A 10,804-nucleotide genomic window follows, 5' to 3' on the forward strand; every position below is an offset into this window, starting at 1 on the left:
CTGCATGTACGGGTTGTAATATTATTGGAAGTTCCGTAGTATGAAAGCTGTGAGTGCCCTTGGAAAGACATTCACCTATCTGTATATTAAATGATCAACTTATGATATGAGACCTATTCTTTGAAAGACATTTGTTTTATATAATTTACGAACTGTGAAGATGCGCATCTAGCGCGGACGCTAATACATCGATTGCGTACACAAAGAAACATTTTAACGGAAGCTCAACTGACGTTCCGCTTCGATCTAAATAAAAGATGACAGTAAAAAACTTTTGTAGATCTTCAGATTTTTAATGTACTTCTGCTTGTAATGTGAAAACGTAGAGAAGGTCGATTTTAAGCTAGAAAAGTGAGCGGTCTTGCCAGCGTGCAGACAACATTATTAATTAATAAAATTCAAGTAATTTATGTTCGAAACTGTAAATCGGCAAGTTATTGTTATGAAGATGTTGAACAGTGCAAGAATTGTCTTAAACGGAGGAGAAAAGTAATGACTGTAATTTGTGACAAAAACGTTAACTAAGGAGACAGAACAGGGCAGGCTGAAATCTGATCGCACCGTACAGTAAGAAAAGTACTTATGTAAGTTATACTGTTTATAAATAAGCCCTAATTTGCTAGTGAGAATTGTTTGAATATATTTAGTGTTTACCAGATTTCTTATTGTTCTTCCCCTTAATCCTTTTTTAACCTCTTGTCCTAGGGGTGGGAAATTGCCCCTAAAGGCGGAAGAATCAGCAATGATCAAAGACATGAGGATGCAGAAGGCAATGGAAACCACTGCATTAAAGACACGTAACGTGTATCCACAGGACATGTGGCCTGTATTTGAAGAAGTGTCATGATGATCTCTCCATTGGCAAAAGATTCCGGAATAGTCCCCCATTCGGATCTCCGGGAGGGGACTGCCAAGGGGGAGGTTACCATGAGAAAAATTGAATAATCAACGAAAGGATAACGTTCTACGAGTCGGGGCGTGGAATGTTAGAAGCTTGAACGTGGTAGGGAATCTAGAAAATCTGAAAAGGGAAATGCAAAGGCTCAATCTAGATATAATAGGGGTCAGTGAAGTGAAGTGGAAGGAAGGCAAGGATTTCTGGTCAGATGAGTATCGCGTAATATCAACAGCAGCAGAAAATGGTATAACAGGTGTAGGATTCGTTATGAATAGGAAGGCAGGGCATAGGGTGTGTTACTGTGAACAGTTCAGTGAGCGGGTTGTTGTAATCAGAATCGACAGCAGACCAACACCGACAACGATAGTTCAGGTATACATGCCGACGTCGCAAGATGAAGATGAACAGATACAGAAAGTGTATGACGATATTGAAAGGGTAATGCAGTATGTAAAGGGGGACGAAAATCTAATAGTCATGGGCGACTGGAATGCAGTTGTAGGGGAAGGAGTAGAAGAAAAGGTTACAGGAGAATATGGGCTTGGGACAAGGAATGCGGTCGCAGGTTCGAATCCTGCCTCGGGCATGGATGTGTATGATGCCCTTAGGTTAGTTAGGTTTAAGTAGTTCTAAGTTCTAGGGGACTTACGACCACAGCAGTTGAGTCCCATAGTGCACAGAGTCATTTGAACCATTGACAAGGAATGAAAGAGGAGAAAGACTAATTGAGTTCTGTAATAAATTTCAGCTAGTAATAGCGAATACCCTGTTCAAGAATCACAAGAGGAGGAGGTATACTTGGAAAAGGCCGGGAGATACGGGAAGATTTCAATTAGATTACATCATGGTCAGACAGAGATTCCGAAATCATACTGGATGTAAGGCGTACCCAGGAGCAGATATAGACTCAGATCACAATATAGTAGTGATGAAGAGTAGGCTGAAGTTCAGGACATTAGTCAGGAAGAATCAATACGGAAAGAAGTGGGATACGGAAGTACTAAGGAATAACGAGATACATTTGAAGTTCTCTAACGCTATAGATACAGCAATAACGAATAGCGCAGTAGGCAGTACAGTTGCAGAGGAATGGACATCTCTAAAAAGGGCCATCACAGAAGTTGGGAAGGAAAACATAGGTACAAAGAAGGTCGCTGCGAACAAACGATGGGTAACAGAAGAAATACTTCAGTTGATTGATGAAAGGAGGAAGTACAAACATGGTCCGGGAAAATCAGGAATACAGAAATACAAGTCGCTGAGGAATGAAATAAATAGGAAGTGCAGGGAAGCTAAGACGAAATGGCTGCAGGAAAAATGTGAAGACATCGAAAAAGTTATGATTGTCGGAAGGACAGACTCAGCATACAGGAAATTCGAAACAACCTTTGGTGACAATAAAAGCAACGGTGGTAACATTAAGAGTGCAACGGGAATTCCACTGTTAAATGCAGAGGAGAGAGCAATAGGTGGAAAGAATACACTGAAAGCCTCTATGAGGGTGAAGATTTGTCTGATGTGATAGAAGAAGAAACAGGAGTCGATTTAGAAGAGATAGGGGATCCAGTATTAGAATCGGAATTTAAATGGGCTTTGGAGGCCTTACGGTCAAATAAGGCAGAAGGGATAGATAACATTCCATCAGAATTTCTAAAATCATTGGGGGAAGTGGCAACAAAACGACTATTCACGTTGGTGTGCAGAATATATGAGTCTGGCGATATACCATCTGACTTTGGGAAAAGCATCATCCACACAATTCCGAAGACGGCAAGGGCTGACAAGTGCGGGAATTATCGCACAATCGGCTTAACAGCTCATGCATCGAAGCTGCTTACAAGAATAATATACAGAAGAATGGAAAAGAAAATTGAGAATTCGCTAGGTGACGATCAGTTTGGCTTTAGGAAAAGTAAAGGGACGAGAGAGGCAATTCTGACGTTACGGCTAATAATGGAAGCAAGGCTAAAGAAAAATCAAGACACTTTCATAGGATTTGTCGACCTGGAAAAAGCGTTCGACAATATAAAATGGTGCAAGCTGTTCGAGATTCTGAAAAAAGTAGGGGTAAGCTATAGGAAGAGACGGGTCATATACAATCTGTACAACAACCAAGAGGGATTAACAAGAGTGGAAGATCAAGAACGAAGTGCTCGTATTAATAAGGGTGTAAGACAAGGCTGTAGCCTTTCGCCCCTACTCTTCAATCTGTACATCGAGGAAGCAATGATGGAAATAAAAGAAAGGTTCAGGAGTGGAATTAAAATACAAGGTGAAAGGATATCAATGATACGATTCGCTGATGGCATTGGTATCCTGAGTGAAAGTGAAGAAGAATTAAATGATCCGCTGAACGGAATGAACAGTCTAATGAGTACACAGTATGGTTTGAGAGTAAATCGGAGAAAGACGAAGGTAATGAGAAGTAGTAGAAATGAGAACAGCGAGAAACTTAACATCAGGATTTATGGTCACGAAGTCAATGAAGTTAAGGAATTCTGCTACCTAGGCAGTAAAATAACCAATGACGGACGAAGCAAGGAGGACATCAAAAGCAGACTCGCTATGGCAAAAAAGGCATTTCTAGCCAAGAGAAGTCTACTAATATCAAGTACCGGCCTTAATTTGAGGAAGAAATTTCTGAGGATGTACGTCTGGAGTACTGCATTGTATGGTAGTGAAACATGGACTGTGGGAAAACCGGAACAGAAGAGAATCGAAGCATTTGAGATGTGGTGCTACAGACGAATGTTGAAAATTAGGTGGACTGATAAGGTAAGGAATGAGGAGGTTCTGCGCAGAATGGGAGAGGAAAGGAATGTGTGGAAAACACCGATAAGGAGACGGGACAGGATGATAGGACATCTGCTAAGACATGAGGGAATGACTTCCATGGTACTAGAGGGAGCGGTAGAGGGCAAAAACTGTAGAGGAAGACAGAGATTGGAATACGTCAAGCAAATAATTGAGGACGTAGGTTGCACGTGCTACTCTGAGATGAAGAGGTTAGCACAGGAAAGGAATTCGTGGTGGGCCGCATCAAACCAGTCAGTTGACTGATGACGAAAAAAAAAGAACCTCCATGCCACATTATTTTTATAAATGTCAAACAGTCTTTACTACAGCAGAGAACACTGCGGCATCCTGGTCGTAGACAGAAGGCCGCTCCTTGTCTGCTATGCAACTCATAGGTACCCCATTTATTAATGATTTCATTTGCAAATGCAATTTTTTTTACTGTTCGTTGTTAAAGGTCCCTTAGGTGATTATAAATTTCATTCTGATTACGTAAAGAAATCCGGGTTGTTCTTTTCCAAATAATAGAAGTCTTCGCGTAATCAAAAACTAGCCTCCTTCTGACAACGATCAGGAGCCGACCAGAAGACGGACGTCTTCGACCGCTTTCGTGTCTCCTGTGGCAAAGCTGTGCCAAACTGGGAACACGACATTCTAGTATGAAACACAGATTTAAATTGAAAGAATTGAAATATATTTAACCTAAATTTTTTTTATCACACTAGAGGGTGGACGTAGTCCCCAATGATAGACGCATCCACTGTGTCTTCCAGAATGACGACATTACCCAGCGAATGTCACGAAAACATTGTACGGACCATACCACTCCCTTCCAGCCTGGATAGTTGTTGTTGGGTGTTTGCTTTGGGATGGAGCGTAAGACGTGATTCACCTGGGAAGGCCACCTTCCGGCACTCAGTGGATGTTGAGTTGCGGCAATGGAGTGCAAATTCGAGCCTGCGACGCTGCTGGGGGCAGTCAGCATGGGTGCACAAACCAGGCGCCTGTTGCAGAGCCCTGTACACAGCAACGTTCGTTGAGGAGACGCTGTTGGTCGCCCCTCGGTTCATCTGGGCGATCGGTTGCTCAACAGTTGCACGACTATTCGCCAGTACACATCTCCGCAGGCGTCGTTCACCCCTGTCAACTACAACACACCAGTTGCCTCGCCTCCAACATGCCACTCCACTCCAGGCGGGTGAATAATGAATGTGCGCAACGGAAAACACTGAACGCCAAAATGAAGATTTGGCCCTGTCTGACTACCCTCTGAAGTAGATCTTATGATCTCTTATCGGTGATAGTATTTCCTCCTTGTTGTTCTTTAACCTTTAAATTACATAAATGAATGGGTTGGGCTGCTTTTTTTTTTTTTTTTTTTTTTTTTTTTTTTTTTTTTTTTTTTTTTTTTAGGAGGAGTCCGAACACTGAGGTCATCGGTCTCATTGGGGAAGGAAGTCGGCCGTGCCCTTCCAAAGGAACCATCCAGGCATTTGCCTGGAGCGATTTTGGGAAATGACACAAAACCTAAATCAAGATGGCCGGACGTGGGATTGAACCGTCGTCCTCCCGAATGCGAGTCCAGTGTGCTAACCACTGTGCCACCTTGCTCGGTAAAATGTATGATTATGGGAACAAAATGATAAATGTTGTTCCGCTTATACATTTATTGTAGATTAAAACATGTTGGTTCAAATGGCTCGGAGCACTGTGGGACTCAACTGCTGAGGTCATTAGTCCCCTAGAACTTAGAACTAGTTAAACCTATCTAACCTAAGGACATCACACACATCCATGCCCGAGGCAGGATTCGAACCTGCGACCGTAGCGGTCTTGCGGTTCCAGACTGCAGCGCCTTTAACCGCACGGCCACTTCGGCCGGCATTAAAACATGTATTACAGATGTTTATAAATCAATGTCCAATAGATATAAAGAGACACAAACGAATTTCCTAACTACTATTACTGATCAATTGCCCAAATCTGCCCGTTTTTATGGCTACACGATCTAATTTAAATAACGCGAGATGACTGGTATCATCTACGTACCAAACACTAGAAGATAATACTTTCAAAGATGATCTACAGTGGTGTGCAATCTCAGTGGAAATAAAACTTACGCGATCATAGCTGTTTACCTTTTATAGCCCTAATAACCCGAAGCAATTTGCGATATCACCGTATGTACTGCGCCCGGCGCATCGCAGTGATGGTTCTCGTACGACGATGGACGAACTCAAGCCACAAAATAAAAAAAACTCTTTCAAACACAAGGACGCAGATGGCGGTCCTCTCACTATTATACTCTAATAGGGTCTTCTCCTCTCTGTGTTCTACAGACGAGAAACGCGAACTCCCAGCCACAAGGACAAAACTCAGGTAACGTGTCTACGTCAGTATAGACAGAGGAAGTGCTCTCAATCACTTAACACTGCGCACTCAACGACGACTCCCTACCGGAGGCGAAGTCCAGAATCGTATAAGTTGGGAACAGTACAGTGCCTAACCGTTCTAACTATAAAATCTCCTGAGAGCAAAAGCAAGTCCGTCTGTACCAACAAAAGCTGCTACTGAGCTACCGTCAAACACGGGCACTCAAAACGGAAGACCTCTTCCTCTCCACCGCTGGCTTCCCAGCACAGCTCGGCTCCCCTCCCTCGTAACTGCAGAAGGCGAATCATATTCTCGAAACCAAAGAATATTCTCCCCCTCTACAGATTCTTCCGAATGCCGACCAACCATATTTTATAAAAGACATCATATTTACGCCAGTGACTGTAACACCTTCTTTATTTCACGACTGCAGTTCCGGCCATAGGCCATTATCAACTGCAGCTGAAAAATACAGAATGTTTATCAATTATTTAACAAAATCGTTGTCTATCTTGATATTCGGCCGATTACACAGAATAAAAAATGCAATTGCGTAAGCACGTTACACTTTTGTGGCTTTAAAACATGTTAACTTAAAATCAGCTGACACATTTATATCACGTTGTCATTACTATTAAATACATTCATGACGCTGTTACATATTGCGGGCACACATATCGACATGTCATACGAGATGTGGCTAGAAAAAAAACCGGACTAGTACTGGTGAAACAATAAAACGAATGCAATAAGGCTGAAAGTCGCGTGGCCTGTCACGTGACTCTCGCTCCGCCTACTGCTCCAGTTTCATCTGCCTCCTGCACTCAGTCTGCCCGTGGCGTCTGTTTTAAGTAGTTGACGTTTTGTCTGTGCGTCGGAAAATGTTGAGTGTACAGAAAGAACAGCGTGTTAACATCAAATTTTGTTTCAAACTAGGAAAATCTGCAAGTGAAACGTTTGTAATGTTACAACAAGTGTACGGCGATGATTGTTTATCACGAACACAAGTGTTTGAGTGGTTTAAACGATTTAAAGATGGCCGCGAAGACACCAGTGATGACACTCGCACTGGCATACCATTGTCAGCAAAAACTGATGCAAACATTGAAAAAATCGGTAAACTTGTTCGACAAGATCGCCGTTTAACAATCAGAGCAGTGTCTGAGTTAACAGGAGTTGACAAGGAAAGTGTTAGGCAGATTCTTCATGAAAGTTTCAACATGAACAAAGTGTGTTCAAAAATGGTTCCAAAGTGTCTCACAATTGAACAGAAGGAACGCCGAAGAATGATTTGTTCTGACATCCTGGAAAACATTGAAAGTGATCCCACCTTCTTACAAAATGTTATTACTTGCGATGAATCGTGGTTTTTACTTACGATCCCGAAACTAAACGCCAATCGATGCATTGGAAAACTCCTGGTTCTCCACGACAAAAAAAAGCACGAATGTCAAAATCGAAATTCAAGGCAATGATGATTGTTTTTTTTTTTTTTTGACATCAAAGGGATTGTGCACATTGATTGGGTACCAGAGGGACAAACAGTGAATCAGCATTACTACATTAGCGTCCTGGCTACCCTACGTGAGCGAGTACGGAGAAAACGGAACGATTTGTGGAGAAAAAAGTCATGGATCCTTCACCAAGACAATGCCCCAGCTCACAGTGCGTTGTCAGTGAAGACGTTTTTGGCAAAACACAACATTCCCATCTTAGATCATCCACCATACTCACCTGATTTGGCCCCCTGTGACTTTTTTCTTTTCCCTAAAGTCAAGTCAGCTTTGAAAGGAACTAGATTTGAGACTGTTGAAGCAGTAAAAGAAAAAGCGACGGAAGTAATGTATGGACTTACCGAAAATGATCTGCAGCATTGCTATGAACACTGGAAAATTCGTATGGAGCGGTGTAGAGACCGAGGAGGAGAGTACATTGAAGGAGATAACATGAAATTGTAAATAATTGTAAATAAATGTTTTTTCCAGCATCAGTCCGGTTTTTTTCTAGCCGCACCTCGTAAAACAACATAGTCTATAGACACTCGTGTTCTAGACGCTACAGACTGGAGCCGAGCGACCGCTACGATCGCAGGTTCGAATCCTGCCTCGGGCATGGATGTGTGTGATATCCTTAGGTTAGTTAGGTTTAATTAGTTCTAAGTTCTAGGCGACTGATGACCTCAGAAGTTAAGTCGCGTAGTGCTCAGAGCCATCTGAACTATTTGACACTCGTGTTCGTTAGCCCATCACAAGTCACTGTTACGACTGAGGCGTCAGCGTTAACAACTGCAGCCAGGTGAACATTGCACCAAGAGTGCCATCTAGCAACCGCAGACACAAACTGACTACTTAATGTTCAAAATATAGACAGACGAATATTATGATGAACTTTATTTAGTGCATGAAGTAAACGACAATATTTGGGTTAGACAGCATCAGACAAGGTAACATTTTGCCTACATAAGAGCTTAGAAGCGCAGTTTAAATGTTGAAAACGCCATTATAGAATCAAAAAGAGGGCTGGATGACACATCATGTAGAAAAACGGTATAACATGAAATGCAGCCAATATAAACCATTTAATAAACAAAAAATTATGAGTCGACTTAGATAGAAAAAACAGCTACCGTTACGTAATAGAAACTTCTTGAACGGTATAAGGCCGTTGGCAACGGCCTTGCCGCAGTGGATACACCGGTTCCCGTGAGATCGCCGAAGTTAAGCGCTGTCGGGCGTGGCCGGCACTTGGATGGGTGACCATCCGGGCCGCCATGCGCTGTTGCCATTTCTCGGGGTGCACTCAGCCTCGTGATGCCAATTGAGGAGCTGCTCGACCGAATAGTAGCGGCTCCGGTCAAAGAAAATCATCATAACGACCGGGAGAGCGGTGTGCTGACCCCACGCCCCTCCTATCCGGATCCTCAACTGAGGATGACACGGCGGTCGGATGGTCCCGGTGGACCACTTGTGGCCTGAAGACGGCGTGCTAAAATAAAGCCATTACTTGATATTTGATCTCGTGTTCCTTCAGGCAGCTACCGAAATGTTTTTCTATCTAAGTCAACCTCCGATGAAGGCACTCGTGGCCGAAGTGGCCGAAGTGGCCGTGCGGTCAAAGGCGCTGCAGTCTGGAACCGCAAGATCGCTACGGTCGCAGGTTCGAATCCTGCCTCGGGCATGGATGTTTGTGATGTCCTTAGGTTAGTTAGGTTTAACTAGTTCTAAGTTCTAGGGGACTAATGACCTCAGCAGTTGAGTCCCATAGTGCTCAGAGCTATTTGAACCATCTGAAGGCTCTCGTAGTAGTGCCGAAACCAGGTCAAAAGAATTAATCTTTGCGACCGAGGGCTGTTATTGCTTTAATTTTAGTTTCTGAACAGTCACTGACCATTCAGCCACGCTTAAAATTTTAAGATCTCTACTGTAATCGGTGCGGTTAGGAAAAATCAGACACCTGGCCAACATTTTGAAATTCAGATATTTAATTGTCGTAACTGACAATACGCTGTCTGCATAAGGTAAACGGATGGGAGCGTACCATCAAGTGACTAGTGCATTTTAACTATTTCTGCTCACAATAGATGTGACTGCTGCTGTTGGCTACCCTCGGATCTACAGTTATGTAAACTTCAATCGAAAATACATTTGATTCGTGTTTCCCAAATGTAGTAATAGTCTAACTCATTTACTTACGGTTGATGACAATCAACTGCAGTGGAGAACATTCTTGTTCATCATTAAAACGCATTGAAAGTGAGTTAAGGAAGACCGTGCAATGAGAACATCTAAACGACGTCACCGTAATTAACGTAGAACGCAATTTGCCTAGAAACACTGGTTTGACTAGCGTTATCTCTAAGTTTACTCAGATTAAACAGAGAGAACTTTTTTGTAAAGTATTGTAAAGTAATCAAAAATAATAATAATAATTGGAGGCCTAAAGCAAACCAAGGCCCTCTTCTCGGCATTGCCTATGGGACCCGCGCTGGCTTCATTCAGCATTGAGATCTTCTCGAGACACAAACGTTCGGTCTTTCGTTATTGAATGTCATTACTTTTTTTTTTATCATCAGTCTTCTGACTGATCTGATGCGGCCCGGCACGAATTTCTCTCCTGTGTCAACCTCTTCATCTCAGAGTAGCAACCTACGTCTTCAATCATTTGCTGGATGTATTCCAATCCCTGTTCTCCTCTACAGTTTTTACCCTCTGCAGATCCCCCTAGTAACCTGGAAGTCATTTCCTCATGTCTTAACAGATGTCCTATCATCCTGTCCCTTCTCCTTATCAGTGTTTTCCACATGTTCCTTTTCTCTCCGACTCAACAGACAGCCGCCTTATTCCTTATTAGTCCACCTAATTTTCAACATTATTCTGTAGCACCACATCTCAAATGCTTTGATTCTCTTCTTTTCCGGTTTTCCCACAGTCCATGTTTCATTTTCATACAATACTCTTCTCCAAACGTACAGTCTCAGAAATTTGTTCCTCAAATTAGGACCTATGTTCTCTTGGGAGGAATCCTCTTTTTGCCAGTGGTAATTTGCATTTTATTACCTCCTTTCTCCGTCCGTCATTGAGTATATTGTTACCTAGGGAGCAGAATTCCATAACTTCATCTGCTTCGTGACCATCAATCCTTATGTTAAGTTTCTCGCTCTTCTCATTTCTACTACTTCTTATTACCTTTGTCTTTCTTCGATTACTCTCAATCCGTATCTGTACTCATTAGACTGTT

General features: G+C 42.6%; 1 pseudogene; it reads left to right on the forward strand.

Annotated features, from left to right (window-relative positions):
* The first annotated feature begins 8,733 nt into the window (after positions 1 to 8,733).
* On the forward strand, positions 8,734 to 8,851 carry LOC126107218 (5S ribosomal RNA; annotated as a pseudogene).
* The last annotated feature ends 1,953 nt before the right edge of the window (positions 8,852 to 10,804 follow it).

The sequence above is a fragment of the Schistocerca cancellata genome, chromosome 10, assembly GCF_023864275.1.
Source record: "Schistocerca cancellata isolate TAMUIC-IGC-003103 chromosome 10, iqSchCanc2.1, whole genome shotgun sequence".
NCBI lineage: Eukaryota > Metazoa > Arthropoda > Insecta > Orthoptera > Acrididae > Schistocerca > Schistocerca cancellata.